This window comes from Theropithecus gelada, chromosome 9 (assembly GCF_003255815.1).
Source record: "Theropithecus gelada isolate Dixy chromosome 9, Tgel_1.0, whole genome shotgun sequence".
NCBI classification, from domain to species: Eukaryota; Metazoa; Chordata; class Mammalia; order Primates; family Cercopithecidae; genus Theropithecus; species Theropithecus gelada.
This window is the reverse complement of record NC_037677.1, coordinates 63917937-63940461: the sequence shown is the minus strand read 5'-3', so window position 1 is coordinate 63940461 and position 22525 is coordinate 63917937. Positions and strand designations below refer to the sequence as shown.

The following is a 22525-nucleotide window of genomic DNA, read 5'->3' as shown; positions in this document are numbered from 1 at the left end:
ATACCTACTCATGCAAATCCCCTTTCCCAGAACCAAAGGGTCAGAATTTAGTATCAAAAAAGACACAGTTTGTTACTGTTTTTAAGAACCAGGACTAGTAAAATGTTTCTTTTGTTAGGAGACCAAGACATTCATTTTAGCCAGAAATTCTAAGTACAGTCTTTGTTGGCCTAATGATTGCCTGTGTGTCCTTTTTTTAAGGACATTATTCCCCCTCCACCCATGATTAAGATCCTAAAGTCATCAGTCATGATCAAGGAAATAAAAGTTTAACATCAATCATGTTCACTATTCAAAATATAACAACAGGAAAGACTTTGTAAGTTTCCAGCTTAAAAAAAAAAATTGTGTGTCAAATTGCCTAGTATTTTCCTAGCTATAAGGTACTTCTGGAAGCTGTGTTTATTCTTTCACATGGGGGATACTGTTAGCCTGGTGCTTTGTCTGCATTCATAACCTCAAGCTCCCACGTTGCTATTTAGAGTTATACCAGTTGGTGCCTTGATAAAATTAATACAGTGTCTAGAGTTCCTAACTTACATCCAAAGAAGTGCATAAACCAGTGATTTCCATCTGTTTCTATGACACTCCCAGGGAATCTCAGGTTACTTCAAAGGAGATCAGAAATTCCCAAATAAAATTAATTTAGATCCACAAATCTTACATATATAGTTAACATATGCCAGATATAAATATATACCTACATGCACATAGTACTTCGGGAAGAGGCAATGTCAGGAAATTACTAAGGTAATTGCATACTAAGATCCTAGAAGGGTAAAATGATCACAAATTATAATATGTATCGTAAACTAGATTAGAACTAATCATGGAAAATAAAAGTCCACTCAATTTACACAAAATCACAAATTTGGATCATGAAAAAGAAAAAGGGTTTGGGGGGTAAATCAACAAAGTTATTTTTGAAGTAGACGATTTTGTGGATGAATTACTAGCAACCCAATAGGACACAAATCTGGTTGGACGACTGATTCATTTGATTCTCTTTTTTATCTCTAAATTATGTTACATGCCTGTCTGTAAATGGAGAAGCTCTTCGTCCTGCATCTCAATAAAAGTATTAAAGACATCTCTGCTGTAATGGAGTCAACTCACAATCAATACCTGTATTCATAATATTATGCACACAGACAGGTCAAGGGTTAAGAAAATGTTTTCAGTGCAACTGTAATCAACTGACCCTCCTGTAATTAGGCTGTTTGCTGACTCCTTGGGGACATTTATTGGGAGGGGTCCAAGGACCCCTCTCAGACTCAAATCATGTGACCGAGTGCAAAATTCCTTTGCTTAAAACACGCACTTCTCCACCTTTAATCACACTCCACGCGGTGATTAACAGCGTGGATCTGCCACTTCCTAACTCTATAACTGTAGGAAAGTTTCTCATCCACTCCCTGCCTCAGTTTGTCTGTAAAAAGGAGAAAACAGTGCTTGCCTCATACAAGTGTTGAAAGGATGAAATAAGTTAGTAAGGATAAAGTGCTTAGTACGGTGCACACAGTAAACATTCAATAAGTGTAAGCTCTTATCATTCTTTATTATTCAACTTGTCAGAGGTTCCCCGAGCTAGAGGCCACTGCAGAACTCTAGATCACTCATCAATTTATGATCATGTTGACTTTTTAAAATGTATTTTAATTTTATATAATATTACATGATACTATCTCAGTGTTAATTTTTTATGTGTTAAATGCTCAGTATTCAACATACATAATTCAACTAGACCTGCAGATTAAGTGGCATATTTGTTGCCTATACATCCTGAAAAGTTTGGAATTGGTGGAAATTGCATTGACTGGGTATCTGGACATGCACTGGAGGATCTCCCACTAACGTCCTGTGAGGCCGTGGCTGAGTCATTTCACCCATCCAAATACCAGATTTCTTCCTATAACAAAGGTTTGGACTAGGTGAACTCTAAGAATGCTTTTATCCTAAGAACCAGAGTATTATGAAGCTGACATCCTCCTTGGTTTTCTGAGTTGCGACAGCATCATCTGTCTGAAGAAACCAACCAGTATGAAATGGGAGAATCCTAACCAGTAAATTTCCTAGATCCAGCCTCTCTCAGGATAGCACGTAACAAAATGCTAGGATGAACTATTATATAAAATTCACATAAAAATGACCACATATGCCACTTTTATTGGGAAATTACAGGCTGAATGTGAATCTAATAACTACTGATGAATTATTCAACTATATTTCAGTCAGCCTGGCTGACTGGATGACAGAGTATGAGTATTTTTCAAGCACTCATAGAAAACTCCTGAACTCTCTTGAATGTTGGCCTGAAGGTTATTTCTGGTGAAGAATGGACACCTGAATGTATAAGAAGAGACACCCTTTCTCTAGGAATCGGAAAGGACATCATTATGGGATGCCCCAGGGGTTCATGTGAAACCCTTTAAATATACATCTTGGGGAAAGAAGACTTTATCCTGACTGGATAGCCTAACCTGGAAAATACCTTCCAAGACAGAGAACAGTGAGGTCATACACAGAGGGCGTGAAAGGCTTAGGAAAAGAGTAAAGGAAGCCCCAAGAAATGGAAACTGTTGAGTCCAGGGGAGTTTGAGAAGCCATAGGAGACTGAAATAGAGATTTATTCATATGTTGATGATATATGCATGATTTGGAGGAAGTCAGAGAGAAAGATGACTGATTTCTCAGCAAACACACTTTAAAATGCACATGTTCTAAACCTAACTTGCTATCTATAAATGCCAGCCATAGCCATGATTAACTAGTAGAGACGCAGAGGGTGGTAGGCATGGGTTCTTCCCACTCAGACACTGGAAGGCTTTCAGTCACTCCAAAATCCCCACTGCCTAAATAGTTACAAGTTTGTAGCAGCAAATATACACAATATTACCAAATGTAACAGCTTTAAAAATCATCCATTTGGCCAAGGCTGGAGAATTCTGTTTGCACCGGTTTCTCTTTTTGGAAGAGATCAAAATGTTGCCTCTCACAGTCCTTTGACTGAAGGAGAAATCAGAGGAAACCTGGATGGTCCACAGCAAGTTAGCGTTTCCCACTGAAATAAACACATTCCTTTGACTCCCCTCCAGCCATGGAGCCCTGGCCAACATCTCACAATACAAAGCCGAGACTGACTTCCAGTAGGAACACAGCAACTGCTAATCCCCATTATCACACCCGACAGTGTCCACCACACCCCCATAAAGATGCATTTTCTAGTAACTAATAAAAACTGGTCCTCAAGACAATAGCCTCGCGCTCATCCAAATACCCGTTGGGATATTACAAATTAACACCTTGTAAAGCAACCCAATTAAAAAGTATGCCCATACACACAGTCTCATCCACCAAAACATACATCTGCCTTTCCAAATATTATGCAACGCTGGATTCTAAATCGGTCTTAATTTCTAAAAAGCCTACAGGCACGGATATAAATTCTCAGTTCTTATGGCTGTGGCCGCCCTATGCACTCTTCCCAGTGGTGGACACAAACGTTAATGTACTTATTATTACTTAAGGACACAAAAATAAAGAAGGTGGCATTTTTCTCTTTCCCCTTCTAAGGTTCTCCCCAGAGCTGCCAGATGAACGCCCACGCCACCTTCTCCCACCAAAGGTGGATCCGGCTAACAGGAGACTGGATCGTGACCATAGCGCGTCTGTGCCCAGCTCTGGGGAAAGCCTCATTTTAGCGAGTGGCCCTCGGCTAGTCCCGCAGATCGGCCAAGTACGCGGAGGCCGCGCGGTTTCACCATTAATGTTGCTGAAGGACAATAGCTCATCAAGCCCCACCGAAAGCCCCGGACCCGTCGCGGAGCCTGGGCTGGCGGGGGATGAGGCTGAGCGACTCCTCCTAGAGGTGGTTATGTGGAGAAGGAGCAATCCCTTCTCCCTCCTCCTCCTCCCCCCGCTACTATCCGCGGCCCAGAGAACTGCCGCTTGCCGCCATTGACACGCACAGATAGAACCCAAAGAAAGGCAAAGAGTCCTGCCCGGCACCGGCGCCGCGCGGGCCGAACCTGCGCCCAGGGAGGGGCGCGCAGAGGGCACCGGGCGCCCTGAGCAGGCGGCGCAGCACCAGGTGAGCCCGCCATGGCGATGGCATTATTGTTTAGGGTGCTCCGGGGTCTGGAAACAAAACGCGCCGCCGGGGCAGTGCAGGGGCCGGAGAGAACCACCTCTGCCTCTCCCCCGAGCCCCTGCGGGCGCACCCCCGATAGCCAACCCACCCCCTGCAAAAACAAATTCTTAAATCCAGCCTCCCAACTTGCTTCCTTGGGCGATAAAGAGGGGGCTACTAAAGAAGTGGTCAAATTCCTGCGGCCAGCGAGGGGCCGGGGGCGTCGAGGGTAATGAGAGAAGGAGGAGGGATGCGGGGTTCAGCAGCGGGCCCCAGGCGAGGCTGGACCCGGAGGAAGCGGAGGGCTCCTGGGAATGCGGAGTTTCAGGCGCAGAAGGGGGAGGAGGGTGGCGCCTGGCCGCCGAGGGGCACGGGGCGATGGGTGGGGGACTGCGCAGGGCCCGAGGGAGCGCGGGGAGGGCCGCTCGGGGTCCTCTGAGGGTGCCCGGGCAGGGCGCCGGCGGCTCCAGGCTGACAATGGAGGGGGCGCGGAGCAGCGGGGCGGAGGGAAGGGACCCGAGTCCGGGGGCGGGCCGCGCCGGGGAAGGTCAGGCCGGGGACGCCAGGCGGCGGGGCGAGGGCTGGGGGTTGCTGTGCGGACGCCCGGGCGCCGCGGGCGGGCGTGCGCCCCGGGGCCGGCGCGGAAGAGGGCGCGGGGCCGGGCACTCCCCTTCGGTTCCCTTTCCGGGGCGCCCGGTGCCTACGCGCGCTGCGCTTTCACCGGGAAATGGCGGCCCCGCCGTGGCTCGCCTGGGCAGTCTGGCTCCCGCTTTGCGCGGGAAAAAATAATAATAATAAAAATAACGAAAAAGGGAATAAAAGTAAACTGGCTGCGGCGCAGGAAAGGGCTCTGCCGGGCACCGGACGCCGTGCGTATCACTCGCGGGGCGCGGCGGTTGGGGACCAGCCCTGCCTCCCCCGGCTCCCAGCCTGCCGCCCCGGCGCACTTCAGCCCCAAACCGGCCAGCCCCCCGATCGCCTGTGGGTGTCCTCCCCCGCCTTTCCTCGGGGGGGCGCCCTCAGTTCTTGCCCTCTTTGTTCCTTACAACAATGGCCAAAGGGGCATTGGTTCCCCAAGGGCCAAACGAGCGTCCTCCAGGAGTTTACCGTCGCGTGCAATGGACCACCGTGGGCCTGACTGAGGCCTGGTCCTTGCCAGGGTTTTTTGACAACGGCCCTGGATAAGTGAAGGGATGAAAGGGGCGAGAAGAAATGGGCTGAGAAACCGAAGTGCGGGGCCCTGAGTGTTTGAGGAGACGCGATGGGAACCGCGGCTCCGTTGCCCTGATTTTAAGGGCAGTTCCCCTATCACAGCAGCGCTGGGACTGAGGTGTCCGTCCAGCTTCTGTCCACCTCAGAGGAATTCAAAACAAGGGCCCAGTTCTAAGCCCCACAGATCCCAGGATCCCCTACGGACGATCCATGCACCACGGCAAATGGTTTCCTCACTTTGCCCATTTGTGTTTGTTTTGAAATCCGATTGTCCCCTCACTGGGCTTCACAGTTGCTACTGAAACGGTTCAATAGGTGAGAGAAAAAGAAAACATTAAGAGGGAGAACATGTCTTCGTGTGTGTTGTTCTGAACCACACACTAAGCTACACATAATTCTCAATCCGTTTTAAAACACTTCTTATTTTCAGACTAAATGTTCAGAGCTCCAAGATTTGGAAGCATGCTGGTGATTTTTAGAATTGTTTTAGCCTAACATTACATATAAATAAACAGAGGCACTGCCCGGTGGATAAGTTTATCTCCCATCGCATAATTCACATCTTCATAACCCCTCTTTCCTGTAGCCAAATTTCCTTTTAAAACATGCCCAGTTCTCCTCTCCTCTGATTTTTCCTACCCTACCACAGTTACACCTCACCTGGATCCATTAATTGTCAGACTTTACACATTATTAGTGGTTTCCTCTATATCAAAACTCCATAAAAGAATTTACCTCCTTGAATCCAGAATGTCCTGAGGATTCTGACCCTACTCCCTCACCGTTCCATCTTCTGTCTGGTTCCCAGGATTTTTAAGGCGCCTCTGGTCTGCCGTTTCTCAGTGGGTAGGACACCCTGCTAGCTATTGTCTGAGACAACCACATCTGTTTTCACTGCCTCCTGCCAGCAGAACAGGAGGTGAGTCCCGTCTCAGGCAACTTTAAATGAAAGGTATCTGTAACTTGTTACCAGCGAGGGATGTGCAAAAATTCAGCCAACTTTCCCAAGAATGTTTTTCAACCTTAAGAAATAACCTCCAGGTTAGATGCAGTCTTGGTAAATGGAAAGTATATTGCACAGAGATTAACAAAGAACTTGTGGTTAGAGATGATTCAACAAACACTTATTGAGCACCAGTTCTTTTGCTGTTTGTTTTGTTGTTTTGAGATAGGGGGTCTCGCTACATTGCTCAGACTGGTCTCGAAATCCTGGGTTCAAGGGGTCCTCCTGTCTCAGCCTCTTGAGTGTACACCAATTCTTAAACACCTCTAGATAGGGAAAGAATGAAATAAAATATAAGGAAGTCATTGGGCCCTTCTCTCATAAAGCTTACAACCCCCAGCCCAGGAGATAAAATATACATGCCGGTAAAACAAGGTAAAAAGTGATTTTGGCAAGCTAATGGGAAAACAGGTACTTTCATATACTGCTGACGTGTGTAAATTGATATAACCAATTGGGAGAGCAGTTTGGCACTATAAAATTAATAATGTGCACATTCTGTGACCCACCATTCCATTTCTCAGTATGTCACCCAAAGAAGCAGGCAGCCACGAGCTCAGCATGTATAAGGCTGTTCATTGCAATTTTGGTCGTTCTGAAGTAGAAAACAGCCTAACAGCCATCAACAGGGAATGGCTAAATAAACTCTGGTGCATCTGTCTTCTGGAATATTATGCAGCAGTTCAAAAGAATGAAGCAGATCTATATATACTGAGACAGGAAAGATCACCAACATATACTATTAATGAAAAAAGCAAATTGCAGAACAGTACATATTATATGGTACTATTGATATAAAAACAAAATAAAATTATAAATTTCTGTAAGTAAAAATGCATACAAAATGGACAGAAAAAGTGTAGAAGATGCCCACTAAGAGAGACAAGAACTAGAGGAATTGTCAAGAAGGGCTTTAGCCGTATCATTATTAATACCCATCCATAGCCTTGTTATAATATTTGAAGTTCTGTAATTTGTTTTTTTGTTTGTTTTGTTTTGTTTTGTTTTGTTGAGATGAAGTCTCGCTCTGTTGCCCAGGCTGGAGTGCATTGGCACAATCTCAGTTCACTGCAACCTCCATCTCCCAGGCTCAAGCAATCCTCCTGCCTCAGCCTCCCTAGTAGCTGATACTACAAGCTTGTGCCACCACGTCTGGCTTATTTTTTGTATTTTAGTAGAAATGGAGTTTCACCATGTTGCCAGGGTGGTCTCAAACTGCTGAGCTCAGGCAATCTGCCCACCTCAGCCTCCCAAAGTGCTGGGATTACAGGCGTGTGCCACTGTGCCCGGCCAAGTTGTGTAATTTGAATTAATGTATGTCTTGCTTGGATAACTAAATACAAGTAATAATTTTAAAGTGATTGATAATACGTAATTGATAATACGTAACGATATACACAAAAAACTACAACAATTTGTAAAGGGAAAAGAGGGTTTTGGACTTGAAGGGAGGGTGTTAGGCTAGGCTTTGTAGAGAACGTGGCAGGATTTGGATGCAGAAGGGTAAGGGAGCAAGGCAGGTGGAAGGAAGCTGGATGCAGATGCTGTGTTCCAGCTAGTCCTCGTTCTTCAACATGATTGTGAGATTCCCTTGCAAGGCTGAGAGTCCTGGCCTGGTCTACCCTGCCAAGGTTCAGGTTGAAGGGTGAACTAAAAGAACCCTCACAATTTTTTTCATTCCAATTTAAGTCTGTGACTGTCTTAAATTCTATATATAGAAGAAAGAGAAAAACGAACCAGTAGAGAAGTATATGAGTTCCAATATGGTATTGGAAGGTCATGTTTTTAAAAGGAATGTAGTGAAATCTTGAAGATAGAATTTTTTTCCCCAATATACACTGGGATGTATATTGGGAATTAGGTTGGAGCGAAAGATAAGTGTTTGGGAGGATAATTCATTTCCCCCAAAAAATCACAAAAGAGACCTTTTGAAACAAAATATTTAAGGCTGGTTTCATTTATTCATATACTTGTTAAAGGAATATTTATTGAATATCAACTGTGACCTAACACTATGCTAGGTGGCATCTGGGGGTAAAACATGCAACAGCGTGTCGGAACAATAGCCCAGTTGCAGCAGTTGGGATAAGGGAGCTGGTTCTAGTCTGGTCTCACAGGCCATGGACAAGTCGTTCAATGAGCACGTTCCCTTCCAAGCCATTCCTTTCATTGTAGCTACATTTGGGGGGTGGGGGGGTGGGAGAATGCTAAATGATTGATCACTCAAGTCCCTTTCAGTCTTAGGTTATGATTTTGTGAAATCCTTTGATTTCCAACATTGCAATGACTATGAATTACCAGGCAGATGGAATTTGGAGACTACAGGATTAGACCGAGGGGATCTGACAGTGCCCAGCCTTGGGAAAAGCAAAACTATTTGCTGTCGTGAGGGTTCTCAGCAGATGATGTGGCTCTCAGGGTTTTCCTAGAGTTAAACTTTCATTATTACCCCTTTACACACACACAACCTCAATCACCGTAATAATTGTAGCAGTTGGTTTTGAAATAGAAGGACAAAGAGGCAGAAATATGCCCAAGAAAATGTCAGACTGCATTTCATGAAAATAGTTCTCTATAATGATTTCTTCTGTGGAAATAAATCACAGTAGTTAATGTTTATTAAATGTCTGCTACCTGCCAGGTACTCTTCAAGCACCCTACATGTATTAACTCATTTAATTCTGACAGCAGCCCTGTAAGTAGGTACTGTTACTACACCCATCTCAGGAAAAAGAAATGGGGGGTGGTGATGAAGAACATGCCCAAAGTCACCACACAAGGGACTCCAAGCCAGGCAGCCTGACCCCAAAGCCCTAAATCCTTATGCCCATGTGGTAAGAGTAAGGAGCTGCTAGCTTTCCAATGATTCTCAGATGATGCTCAGCTTAACATTTGTGTAGGCAAATTTTTATTTTCAAAACTTATTTGTCTCACTACTTTATCCGACTATGACAAATGAAAGAAAGAATATGAGACTGAGCCACAGAACTCTGTGCTTTAAACTGTCTTGTCACAAAGTATTAAATAAGATAAATTTGGTGGTTTCTCTGAAGCCCTTACTGTTCATTTATCCATCTCACCATCCATCATACTTTGCCCGATTTATTTGACTGGCATTGCCAATTTGGACTTGGAATGGAGTAAGTAATTCAAGTCAAAAATCTTATGCTTTGATAGAAATGTGTGTGGTAATATGCATAGACCACCAGTGTACAGACATTTATTCCAACTGACTCTGAGATGTCAGAAGGGTTAGATACACTGACCACGTTTTTTCACTCAAAGTTACAACACATGATCTGGCCAAAGATTTAGGGGTTGTTTCTGGATATGAAAGGCGGTCCTGATGATAAGAGTTTAGATGCCTAAATTTGGGATATTTCTATGACAACAGGATAAAAGCAGAACAAGATAAAATCAAACTTACCCTGGAACCCAGGCCCCGTGCTGTCTGGGCTGGCACTGCCAATGATATATATATACACACAGAATTTTGTAACTTGTATTTTGTGCTCCTGCCTTCGCTGCTCAATAAGACCATTAAAATTAAACAGTGGTGGTGGAGCACAAAGAGGCAAACCCCAATAGCTTATACAATATGCAACATAAATGTTTAGGTCAGGTGGTAAATCACTGGGTTGCTCATCCGAGTGGTAAACTTCCAAATTGAGCTTTCTTGCAGAATTTCAGTGAAGTGGTCATTGACTTAAGTCCCCTGCCAACAACCCTATCACCACTAAACTGAATTTTCACCTCAGCTGTTCCCTAGTAAACAATGTAGATTATTGTTTTGGGGTGAGGAAAAAGCAGTCCTAGATATAAAATCAAGCAGATTTTTTCAGGTCCGGTTTTTCTTTTCTGTGGTTATCCTGGGTGAAGAAATAGCGACTTCAAAGGAAAGACGCTGTGAATGTGACTTACTTATCCTGGCTGCTCCATCGCTGTGAATGTAAGTGACAGGTGGGGCTCAGAGCGAGTCTATTTTGAGCATCTTACAGGTTGGAGAGGACCTCAGAAGTGAGCTGGTGCAAGGGCTCTCAGGTGGGGCTCCACGGAGCCCAGTGCCCCTTGGAGTCCCAAGGCAGGAAAGGTGGGGACCAAGCGTTGAAGTTCCCAGGCACTTGCCCACTCCACCCAGGACAGCTCCCCTTGTATCTTTTTTATATAGTAAAGCCTAATTTCTAGTTTTGCTTTTTTTTTTTTTTTTTTTTTTTGAGACAGAGTCTCACTGTTGTCACCCAGACTGGAGTGCAGTGGCGTGGTCTTGGCTCACTGCAACCTCTGCCTCCTGGGTTCATGATTTTCCCACCTCAGCATCCTAAGTAGCTGGGATTACAGACATGTGCCACCACGCCACCTGGCTAACTCTTGTATATTTAGTAGAGACAGGGTTTCACCATGTTGGCCAGGCTGGTCTCGAACTCCTGACCTCAAGTGATCCTCCCGCCTTGGCCTCCCAAAGTGCTGGGATTACAGGCGTGAGTCACCGCGCCTGGCCTCCTACAAATTTTTGTTAAAGCAAAAGGGGAGCCCTGAAAGGCCTACCGATTTGCCTACAGGCCACAGCTAGGCACAGCCGAACTAGAGGCTCCCTCCCCGTGGTCCACTGCGCCTTCCATTCTACCACCTTGATGCCCCCTTGAGCTTTGGCAGGTCTCACCTGCAGAGAGGATGGTGTGGTGTGGCCAGTGGCCGGTTACCCCCACAGAGAGGATCATGTGGTGTGGCCAGTGGCAGGTTACCCCCACAGAGGGGATGGTGTGGTGTGGCCAGTGGCAGGTCTCACCTGCAGAGAGGATGGTGTGGTGTGGCCAGTGGCAGGTTACCCCCACAGAGAGGATCATGTGGTGTGGCCAGTGGCAGGTTACCCCCACAGAGGGGATGGTGTGGTGTGGCCAGTGGTAGCCCTTAGCTGAAGCAGCTGATACAGCATGCTGGGGCCCAGGAGCTACAGGGTACCCATACATACATAACCAGGGAGCAACACTGCCTGTCAACAGCACAGAACACAGAACTGCAGCAAAAGAGCCAAGCCACTTTTCCCCACATTGCAGCCACTGCCTGAGGACTGACAGCGAGGCCAGGTGTGGTGGTTCACGATGGTAATCCCAGCAGTTTGGGAGGCTGAGGCGGGCAGAGCACTTGAGGTCAGGAGTTGGAGACCAGCCTGGCCAACCTGGTGAAACCCCATCTCTACTAAAAATACAAAAATTAGTGGGGCACAGTGGTGGGCGCCTGTAAACCCAGCTACTTGGGAGGCTGAGGCAGGAGACTCGCTTGAACCAGGGAGGCAGAGGTTGCAATGAACCGAGATCACACCACTACACTCCAGCCTGGGTGACAGAGCCAGACTCTCCAAAAAAAAAAGAAAGAAAGAAAGAAAGAAAAAAGGACAGACAGCAAGAAAAACTGGGTAGGGAGGTGCAGGCAGAGGAAGGGATGGAGGAAGAGGGGTTCCAGAGCAGTCTGTTGTTCTAGTTTTGAGAGCAGACAACTGGCCCCACTGATGTACTCAGTTGCTCAGCAAACATGGATGTCTCTGGGAGCCCCTGGTGGATTAGGCACACCTGCTGTCTGTTACTGGAACATTCACCCTAGCCCCTAAGAGCACTCCTGCACACACCCGCTCCCATCAGGGATGCTCATCTTGGCCCAGACAAAGCCAGTGCCCTGCTCAGAGAAGTAAAGAAGGCGCTGCTTATAACAATAAACTGCATTACTAATTTGGATCTGTTAGATTTGCAGAAAACAAGATAGTTTGCCCACTGTTATACTTGATAAAGAACTTATTTAAATTAAAAGAAAATATTGGTCAAGCTGGTCTCAGTGGCTCATGCCTGTAATCTCAGCACTTTGGGAGACTAAGGTGGGAATACTATTTGAACTTAGGATGTCAAGGCTGCAGTGAGCTATGATTGGGTCAGTGCACTCCAGCCTGGATGACAGAGACTCTGTCAAAAAAAAAAAAAGAAAGAAAGAAAGGAAAAAGAAAATATTGGTTTAAAGAAACCAGACTACTTTGTCTTTTTATGAAGGCCATCAGCATGTTAAATAAAGTTTATTCTTTCTCCCCAAAAGCAATTTATTCAATAAGAGCACGTGCTAAGGATTTTTCTTTCTTTCCCCTCCTCCCTTCCGAGATCCCAGTATAATTTTAAATATTGTTTATGGGAATCCCACTCTTCCTATTTGTCAAGCCTCAAAGAACAAAAAGACAAGAAGACACCAGGCTGGACCCAGTGAGGGTGTTTTTGTTTTGTTTTCTGTGAATGAATAGATTCAGGAAGGCAAACTGGTTCGTTTTCTGGTTGACTTTCTTTAGGAATGCATTGCTAACTCAGATTCAAAGAAAACTAAAATTATTTTTACTCATTTCTCACCCAAGTACTACAGGTGGCCAAACATATTTTTATTAGAAAATAGCATAAGGCTAATAATAAAGAAACAAACTACGTTATAGATCAACAACTGCTGCTTTTCTCTTTTTTAAAACAACCATAGCTCAGGTTCAACAGAGACAACAAAACATGTTAAAATGTCTTAGTAGCCTGCAGTAGCAACAGAAATCCTAAATCAACCCCTTAAACCCTCCAACCTCTTGTCCCCAGCTCCTCTACAGTGACTACACATGTTCTGCCTCTGAATGACAAAGAATGTGCCGGCAGTTGAACTTCCCGCTCCATGATGTGACTTGAAATACTTTTTGAAAAGGGAATGATTTGTTATCCAATAGTATAATTTAAATAAATTGGATTAATGCTTGGTTCTAACATTCATGGTTGGTTAATTTGGTTAATTTGATCTGCGTGTCATTTTGATGAAATTGCATTTGATAGAACCCTTTATGTTATAAATTGTTAATGTGCTTTAACATATATGACGATAAAATTATTGACTATTCTCATTCACTTAAAGGTGGCCTTGAAAGAAAATGGTTTGGAAAGTATTATACTATAATGATTTGCCTTTGGAGTTCATAAATGGAAGTGTAATAGAGCCAGTGATTTAGCTTGTGTTACTGAAAATGGTTTTTACAGCTACAAAATAATGCTAACAAACTATTATTATTTTAATACAGTACTTAGGGTAACATAGCAAAATACAGTCAAAATCTATTAGATTTTTTTCATACCCTTTAAAATATATTTCAGTGTATAGTTAATATATTTATATTGAATCCCCTCCTTTCCTACCTAGTTTTGTTTTATTTCATCTCAATTTATTCTCCCAAAGGATTATTCTGAACTGACAAAGATGCTTCATTACAGTGTCTCCATCACTTTTCATAAATATTTACAATATAAAATATTCTGAAGCACAATACCACAGATTAGAGAAATATCATAGGGGATAAAAATGAATAAATTGAATAAATTTCAGCAATTTTAAAACAGTACACGAGTCCATTAGGGATGACACTGTGAATTTCATGTTCATGAAAACAATGTTTAAAGGTTTTTTAAAATTTCAATTCCATCATTAAAAAGCTCTAAGATCTCTTATTTCTAGATTTAAAATAATGTATGATGAAAGCATTTTGATTTGCATACTTCTGAAGAGAATGATCTCGAAAGAGTGCTTTAAAATAAGCTGACTTGTGATTCTAGATCCTTTGTCGAGGTGATTCATCGGTGCGACCGAACCCCACCTTTGACACCCTGGCCTGTAATTATAGCTCCCAATCCTCACATTACTGACTGCTCTCTCTTTTTCAAAGCCTCCTTGCAGAAGCTTGACTATAGAAAAAAATGGTCATTTAAGTCAGGATGGTGGTGTATGTTCTCACCCATAGTGGGAGCTAAACTATGAGGGTACAAAGGCATCAGAATGACATAATAGACTTTGGGGACTCAGGGGAAAGGTGGGAAGGGGGTGAAGGATAAAAGACTACGAATTGGGTTCAGTGCACCAAAATCTCACAAATTACCACTGAAGAACTTACTCATGTAACCAAATACCAATAAAAAAATTAACAAAAGCAAAATAAACAAACAAATAAATAAATAAATAATAAATAAATCAGGACTCTGGAGGTGTCTAATGGCCCACCTTGCTGGTTGGTAGAGGGTTTGTTGCAGCCCTCCACAGTTTACAAAATAAAAATAAAAATGTGGAGAAGCTGAGGTGTAAAATATGGCTCACTGTTTATCGGCTCCTTATACTTGAAAAAGAAAGTATTTGAATAAAAAGAAAATATTGGTCTAAACAAACCAGACTATTTTGTCTTTTGATGAAGGCCATCAGGGTGTTAAATAAAGTTCCCTGTTTCTCACCAAAAGCAACTCATTCAATAAGGGCACGTGCTGAGGGGTTTCCTTTCTTTCCTCTCCTCCCGTCTGGGATCACAGTATAATTTTAAATATTGTTTATAGGAACCTCATATGCTGCAGTTGTGCAAATACAGACACACTGAGTTGGATTCTATTCTATTAAGGAGTCTTTATCGTCTCTTGATGCAAAATTTTATATTCTTCAATTATCTCAAGACCAGTTAGTTTTCAGTGACTCACCTAGTGATGAAGGTGATCTTAATTTTTTAACATGACATTATTACTCAATTATAAAACAGTTGAACTGCTTCTCCTCAGCAGCATACTCATTTCAGGCTGATCCACAAATGAGTTTTGTTAAAATGTTAAAGTAAAATAACATTCTCAGTTTCCAGTTCAAAATGATGGACTGAGCACATGTACTTTCCTTCAAACCCCTCCTCTCCAGAGCCACAGAAATAATGGTAAAGAAGTACAAATAAAATAAACAATAACAAAGGGGTAGGGGCTGGTGGTGTTAGTTAACAGCAGGTGGGGGATTTCAAGAAATTTCCAGAAGACTGAAAGTGCATAAGAACATATGCACGTCACAGGGGAAGCCACAGCTGAGAGTAAAAGCAAGAGGGAACTGCAGCGAAGGTGGGGAGGGTGAGAAGTGGGGACTCATTGAAGGTCTGTTTCCAGGACAGCTCCGTGAATTGTCCTTTCTCGCTCCTTTACTACTAGAAGAGTTTCCAGCAGTTTGGTATTTAGCCCTTAAGCTAACAATCTGAGAGTTCTTCTCTAAAGCAATCAAACAACTACAAGAGGCTGGGCATCTTGTAGTTGGTGGCTCACGCCTGTAATCCCAGTATTTTGGGAGGCCGAGGCAGGCAGATCACCTGAGGTCAGGAGTTCAAGACCAGACTGTCGCACATGGTGAAACCCTGTCTCTTCTAAAAATACAAAAATTAGCCAGGCGTGGTGGCAGGCTCCTGTAATCCCAGCTATTCAGGAGGCTAAGGCAGGGAGAATTGCTTGAATCCGGGGGACAGAGGTTGCAATGAGCCAAGATTGTGCCACTGTACCCCAGCCTGGGTGACAGAACAAGACTCCATCTCAAAAAAAAAAAAAAATTACAAAACTACAAGGCACACGTAGAATTTCTAGGATAAATATCACACCACAAAATAAAGCTCCCCACTCATTCTGGCATTTGGGGGTCCTCAGTTCCTAACTGGACACCCTAAAGCCATGCCTGCTAATGCGGTTTGTCTGTGTCCTCATCCACATCTCAACTTGAATTGTATCTCCCAGAATTCCCACATGCTGTGGGAGGGACCCAGGGGGAAGTAATTGAATCATGGGGGCCGGACTTTCCTATGCTATTCTCCTGATAGTGAATAAGTCTCACGAGATCTGATGGGTTTATCAGGGGTTTCTGCTTTTGCTTTCTCCTCATTTTTCTCTTGCCACTGCCATGTAAGAAGTGCCTTTTGCCTCCCGCCATGATTCTGAGGCCTCCGCAGCCATGTGGAACTGTGAGTCTAATGAAACCTCTTTTTGTCCCCAGTTTTGTGTGTGTATTTATCAGCAGTGTGAAAATGAACTAATACAACTAACTAGTTCCTAACTGGACACCCTAAAGCCATGCCTACTGATTGGCATGCCCTGCACACACACCCAGAGGTCCCAAACAGGAAGCATGCTCACCAAACAATGGTTGAAGAATTGAAGAAAGCTCTTCTATCTGCCTGTAATCATCAACCTTGTCCTTCATTCTTTTTTTTTTTTTTTTTTTTTTTTTTGGAGACAGAGTCTCACTTTCTCGCCCAGGCTGGAGCGCTTGAAAAAGGATCGTTGCAGTGGCAGGACCTTGGCTCCCTGCAACCTCCACCTCCCAGGTTCAAGTGATTCTTGATTCTCCTGCCTCAGCCTCCTGAGTAGCTGGGATTACAGGCATGCACCACCACGCCCAGCCAATTTTTATATTTTTAATAGAGGCAGGGCTTTGCCATGTTGGCCAGCTGGTCTCGAACTCCTGACCTCAAGTTATCTGCCCACCTCGGCCTCCCAAAGTGCTGGGATTACAGGCATAAGCCACCACACCCGGCCTTGTCCTTCATTCTTAAATGCAAATGCATAACCAAAGATCACCAGACATTTAAGAAAAGCCTACATGAAAGTAAAAGATGAAAATCAATCAATCAATCAATATAACAACTGCCTGATAAAATAATTTAGAGGACAGAAGATAAATTTAACACATTCTAATTAGTTTCAGAGAGATTTGAAGACATGGTACAAACATAAAAGTACAGGATGCTGTAAAAAAGGAATAATCTGAGAACAAAAAGAGCTCTTGGAAATTAAAAATATGATTACCAAAATTAGATAAAGACTGAAGAAAAAATAGAAGAAAAAAGATAAGAGAGACTTGGACTATTAATCCAGGAGATCCAATACCTGGTTTACAGGAATCTCAGTAAGAGACAAAGAAAGGGGGTATAGAGAGAAATAAAGAAATTGGCAGTGGGTTGAGTGGGGAGGGATAATCAGAGACATAATGGAAAAAAAATTCCATGTTATAAAAGTCTTAAGTTTTCAGGTTGAACCAAGTTATTGACAAACGCTGAGCAGGATGAAGGCGGCTTGGCAATGACTTCAAAATATTGAAGCAAAATGATTTTGACGCTAAAAATGATAATACTCTACTAAATGATAACCTAAAGATCATTCAAGTAAGATAGTTCTGTTTCTGAAAGAAAGCAAAGTTTAGGCCAGATGTGGTGGCTTATGCCTTTAATGCCAGCACTTTGGGAGGCTGAGGCGGGAGGATCACTTGAGGCCAAGAGTTCACAGGCGGGAGGATCACTTGAGGCCAGGAGTTCAAGACTAGCCTGGGCAACATAGTGAGACCCCATCTCTACAGAAAAATTAGCTGGGTGTGGTGCACACCTATAGTCCTAGCTATTCAGGAGGCTGAAGTAGAGGATTGCTTGAGCCCAGGAGGTCAAAGCTGCTGTAAGCCCAGGAGGTCAAAGCTGCCGTGAGCCGTGATTATACCACTGTACTCCAGCTTGGGTGACAGAGCAAGACTCTGTCTCAGAAAAAGAAAAAAAGAAAGAAAACAAAGTTTACTTCCCTGTCCTGTTTCTGAAGAGTTACATCAGGTGGATACCAACAAAACAAGGGAGAAAACCAAGAAAGAGGAAGTCATAGGGCCAAGGATGAACAGAGAAGATAGGTCCCAGAAAGACCAGTCCCAGGAGGACCACTGGCTAAAACAACTCCCATTCCAAACTAGAGCTGGAGGTCAGAGGGCTTTGAGAATAACCCCTCTGCAAACGGTTCTCTGGGAAGAACAGAGTCTCTACAAAGAACAATATGATTGAGAAGCTGAGTGATTTTGAGGACATGGTAAAGGAACATCTTTTGTCAACACAGAAAAATATGGTCCACGTTCCTATTTGTGGATTCTGTATTTGTGAATTTGCCTACATGCTAAAATGTATTTGGAACCCCCAAATCAATACTTGCGGCACTTTCATGGTCATTCTAGGACATGCAAGTGCACAGAGCAGCAAAACATCTTAGTCGCCACAAGCATACCTTCCTAGCAGAGGTTGCACCACGTGACTGCCTTCTTGTTTCAGCTCACACTGCAACCAAGTGCCCTTTCCATGCCCTATTTAGTGCCATGTTTTTCGCATGTTTGTGCTTTTTGTTGGTGATTTTGCTGTTTAGAATGGCCCCCAGGTGTGGTGCTGAAATGATGTCTAGCATTCCTAAGTGCAAGAAGGCCATCATGTGCAAGCTTCCTTCTGGCACGTGTTACAGTGCTGTTGGCCGGGAGCTTGATGTTAATGAGTCAACAGTATCTATTAAACAAGGTGTCTTAGAACACAAATACACATAAAACAAGGTTAAGTATTGATTAGTTGATGAAATGTTGTGACATTAGGCTTGTAGGAGCCTAACCCTGTATTTCCCCTAAGAGCAATTTTTCAGTTTTCGCTAATTCTGTGTTTCGGACTACTTTATAGAACATAACTACCCCACATATTGAGAATCAACTATAGTTAATAACTTCAGAGTTAGAGAGGAAGCTATACAAGAAAGACGTGGTCCAAATGTGAAGCCCCAGAAAACGTGGAATGCTTTTGAACATCAGGTTTTCAGAAAAAAAAAAAAAAAATCATCTTGACATGAGGACTCAAGGATTCCAATGCTGGACCACAAAGAAGAAACTATGTTGGTAGCATCACACTTGATTCTGCAGAGAATATTTACAAATGTGATAAGCACTATACTCAGTTCTGCGGGGAACAATATTTAGAAAGTCTTAACCATGCAAATGGAGTTTAACTTTCAAAATAAATCTAGAGTCAAAATGTGAATGATTTTATTGTGATTATAGAATAAAATATATATGTTATGAACTAGGATGATAGCAAGTATAGAAGACAGAAGTAGAGCTTAGGGAGGTGATGTAGAGAGGAGAGGACCAGGGAAAGATTAGGGCGCTCACTTCCTCGTCTCATATGATGATGATGTGAGAGAGAATCCCCAAAGTTGATGAAGTCAGAAATAGAGATTGGAGTATACAGTATTACTTCAAGTTTCCAAGGCAATCAGTGGAGGAAATAAAACTGAAAAAATAACTGTCAACAATTGAAAAGGGAGGAGGAAGGTGGGTTAAGGTCTCATCCTTCTTCGGCACAGATAGAGACTGTCTAAAAATGAAAATAGATCAAGAAGTGGAGTTATAAGCATGAGAGTTTTGGAGGTAGCCACCAGAACTGAAATTAACCCTTGTTGCCTGTACTTGTCTCTCTAAATGAGATCAATGCGTGAGAAACTGTTGCTCTTCATTTTATACATTTTGGTTCCTTTTTGCTTTTTTTTTTTCTTTTTTTTTTTTTTTACTATGTGCAAATATTCCTTAGATTTAAAGATAAACTCAAAACATTTAAATAATTTCTTTAACTTTCTTATTTTCCTTGCTTCAGGGTAACCTTGAGCAAGTCACAAGAATAGGTTTAAGCTTGTTGGAGGTGGGCCCTCACATAGAAATTCCCTCACTTTCTCAGAGTTCTTAGTGTCTCCAGCGTGTTCTTGATACCACTAGGGCAGAGGAAATGCCTGTCTGTTCCATTTATGAAGTGTTTAGGCCCAGACAACTTAATAAGTATTCATGTTCTAACATTGTACTAGCCATTTGGGAAAATAATACACATGAATTAAAAGGAAAAAGTATTTTTATTCTGTTCTTAAATAACCACAATGAACTACAGATATGATGCGTACAGCTGTTGGGCACTGCACAGATACCCAGACCTTGGAGTCAGATTGGACACTACCACCCTCATTTTCTGTTCTGTATTGACTTTCACCCAACACTTACTTTTAATCACAGCAACAGCCAAAAACTCAGCTTTGAAAGAAAAAAAATGGGCATCACCAAAAGGAACATAGTGCACCCTACTGTTGAAACTGAACCATCGGGAGCTGGTAGTGGTGGGGTCCCACAGAGGCCAACTATGGCTGTATTCAAGGGAAAGCTGAAACCTTCCTGCAGTGCTTCTGCACAGTTTGGGAACCATGGCTCCAACATCTATTTGAAACTTCATTTGAGTCTGTCAGGCAACTTCACTGGAAAATATTGGAGGACAAGGGTCATGTAAATTTAACAACATCTAATATAGTTTCTTGTTCAATAATAAATGCTCCATAAATACTGTCTTACATTGAATCTATGATGGTATCGATTGCAAGATGCATACTGACTTCTAGAGACAGTAAAATGTTAAAAAATAAAAGTGCATCATAAAATCAGTGAAATACGGTAGTTATTTGAATAGTCTGGTGTGAGTTTATTGCCCGTGTCTGAGTCAATGCTGCAATTTCATATTTACCCGGTGTTATATATAAAATCTAACCTGTCGGTGTTGTTATGGGCTTAAAAGCCAAACCTAAAAATAAATCCTGAAACAACAGCATCTGAATATGCCCTCTTCCCCAGCACACACAAGACCAACGATGTGCCTCCAGTTGCTGTGCTCCTGGGGGTTGGGGGGAACAAGCCAGGAGCCCCACATTCTCGCTCTTCTTCTCTGAGTCTGGAGTTTTACCTCCCTGTTTCTCACCGTTAACATGCTTGAAATGCTCTGATCCTCTCTACGAGTAATTATAAGACTGTTTACCTTGGTCTTTCTGCTATGAAAGGACAGGTACATTGCAGATCCAGGGTTTGTCTGGTTTCCTCTATATCCCACATGTGTCTGGGAAGATGGGGCCATCTGAACAGAGCCACGTGGCCTCCAGGGATTGCCCACACGGTGTCTCTGAGCACACCAAGAGCTGCATCCAGCCATATTCGCTCTCCAAATGTGTAAACTTAGTATATCATAGTCCTTAAGTTTTGCCTAATCAGAGCGAAATTGTCTTATAGCAGAAAATTTGTTTCCTTCAGGCTAATACTTAAATGTAAACATTAAGTATTCTCCTGAAGGAAACAAATTTTCACCTTGCAGTGGTTCTTTTTAGACAGTAGGCCTACACTGAGACTCCAATTCCCAGGATGTGGATAAAAACCCATTCAAGTTTTTGACTCCTGACTTCCCAAGACGGAATAGAGTTAGAGGAAAGGGTGGCCTGGGAAAGAAGGAAGTTCAGGGTTATAATTTATCATAACTCCAGGCATAATCCAGCACAGGCTTTGGGGAGAGGTGGTCTTTAGAAAGCAGGGTCTTCTCTGGAGTGGCCCCAGAGGCTCAGCACTTCCTGCCGTCAGTGGGCTCTGATAGATGTAACATGTCAGCTCCATCAGCCCCTCCTTGCTTCCCCTGGGGATTCCTGGATGTGCTCTAATTCTTTCCGTGTGCAGGGGCCTCACAGCCCTGAGTCCCCAGGAGGGCCTGGGAGATAGGTGCCTGGCTGCTTAAATTCTGCACAAGACCTAAAAAGATGGGTTTGGCAGGCATGGAGAACTCTCCAGTCCTGCTTAAAATACATGCGTAAGTCAATCCGTCTCACACTTAGAATTCAGATGGAGCTGCATCCCCTACCCAGGGAGATTTCCTCTAAGGCCCTCACCTAGAGGGAAGTCTGGAAGCCACAGAGAGAAAACCTTGTTGTAAAGTACCTTGTTCGGGATGATTCTTACATTTAGGGACTTTTTTACAATGTGCAGGTGGTATGTTTCTCTACTTGTTCCTACTTTGATTTTCCTTACGTGGCTATTTTATCTTCGTGAGTGTTGGGTTTTGTTTGTTTTTGAGATGGAGTTTCACTGTTTTTGCCCAGACAGGAGTGCAGTGGTGCAGTCTCGGCTCACTGCAAACTCCACCTCCCGGGTTCAAGTGATTCTTTTGCCTCAGCCTCCAGAGTAGCTGGGATTACAGGCGCCCGCCACCACGCCCGGCTAATATTTTGTATTTTTAGTGGAGTCAGGGTTTCATCATGTTGGCCAGGCTCAAACTCCTGACCTGAGGTGATCCACCCACCTTGGCCTCCCAAAGTTTAGGGATTACAGGCGTGAGCCACCACACTTGGCCTCTTCATGAGTGTTTTAGGCATCTATGCCCTGAAGTCACTTGCTTTTTTTCTACTCCTAGTCCTAAGTTCCAATTTTTAGGGCAATTTGTGACTTCTCTTGACAGCTAATAGTGGGAAAGTCCCTAGATAGCTTTATCCTGCACACCTAGTCATTCTCTGGCTGTTTTGTTTGAGGAAAGTGTGTGTGTGTGTGCGTGTGTGTGTCTGTGTGCGCATGTGCGTGTCTGTGTGTGTGCACGTGCACGGGGGTGTCCCTGCCCTTGTGATGTTTGTACGTCATGCAGCATTCTCTGGTGGAAGCATGGTAGGGAGAGATTAAGACCAGCCAGCACACACCATATTCACAGAGCACATCCACCCTGAGATGGGCTT

The 22525-nt window shown here is 43.6% G+C and overlaps 1 protein-coding gene across 1 annotated transcript in view; it reads left to right on the top strand.

The window, feature by feature from the left end:
- The first annotated feature begins 3550 nt into the window (after positions 1-3550).
- Positions 3551-22525, top strand: part of LOC112630959 (core histone macro-H2A.2) — a 59871-nt gene continuing 40896 nt past the window's right edge. Inside the window, exon 1 of the mRNA XM_025395471.1 lies at positions 3551-4090. The gene's annotated coding sequence lies outside the window, so the exon portion shown is untranslated. The remainder of the gene's footprint in view (positions 4091-22525) is intronic.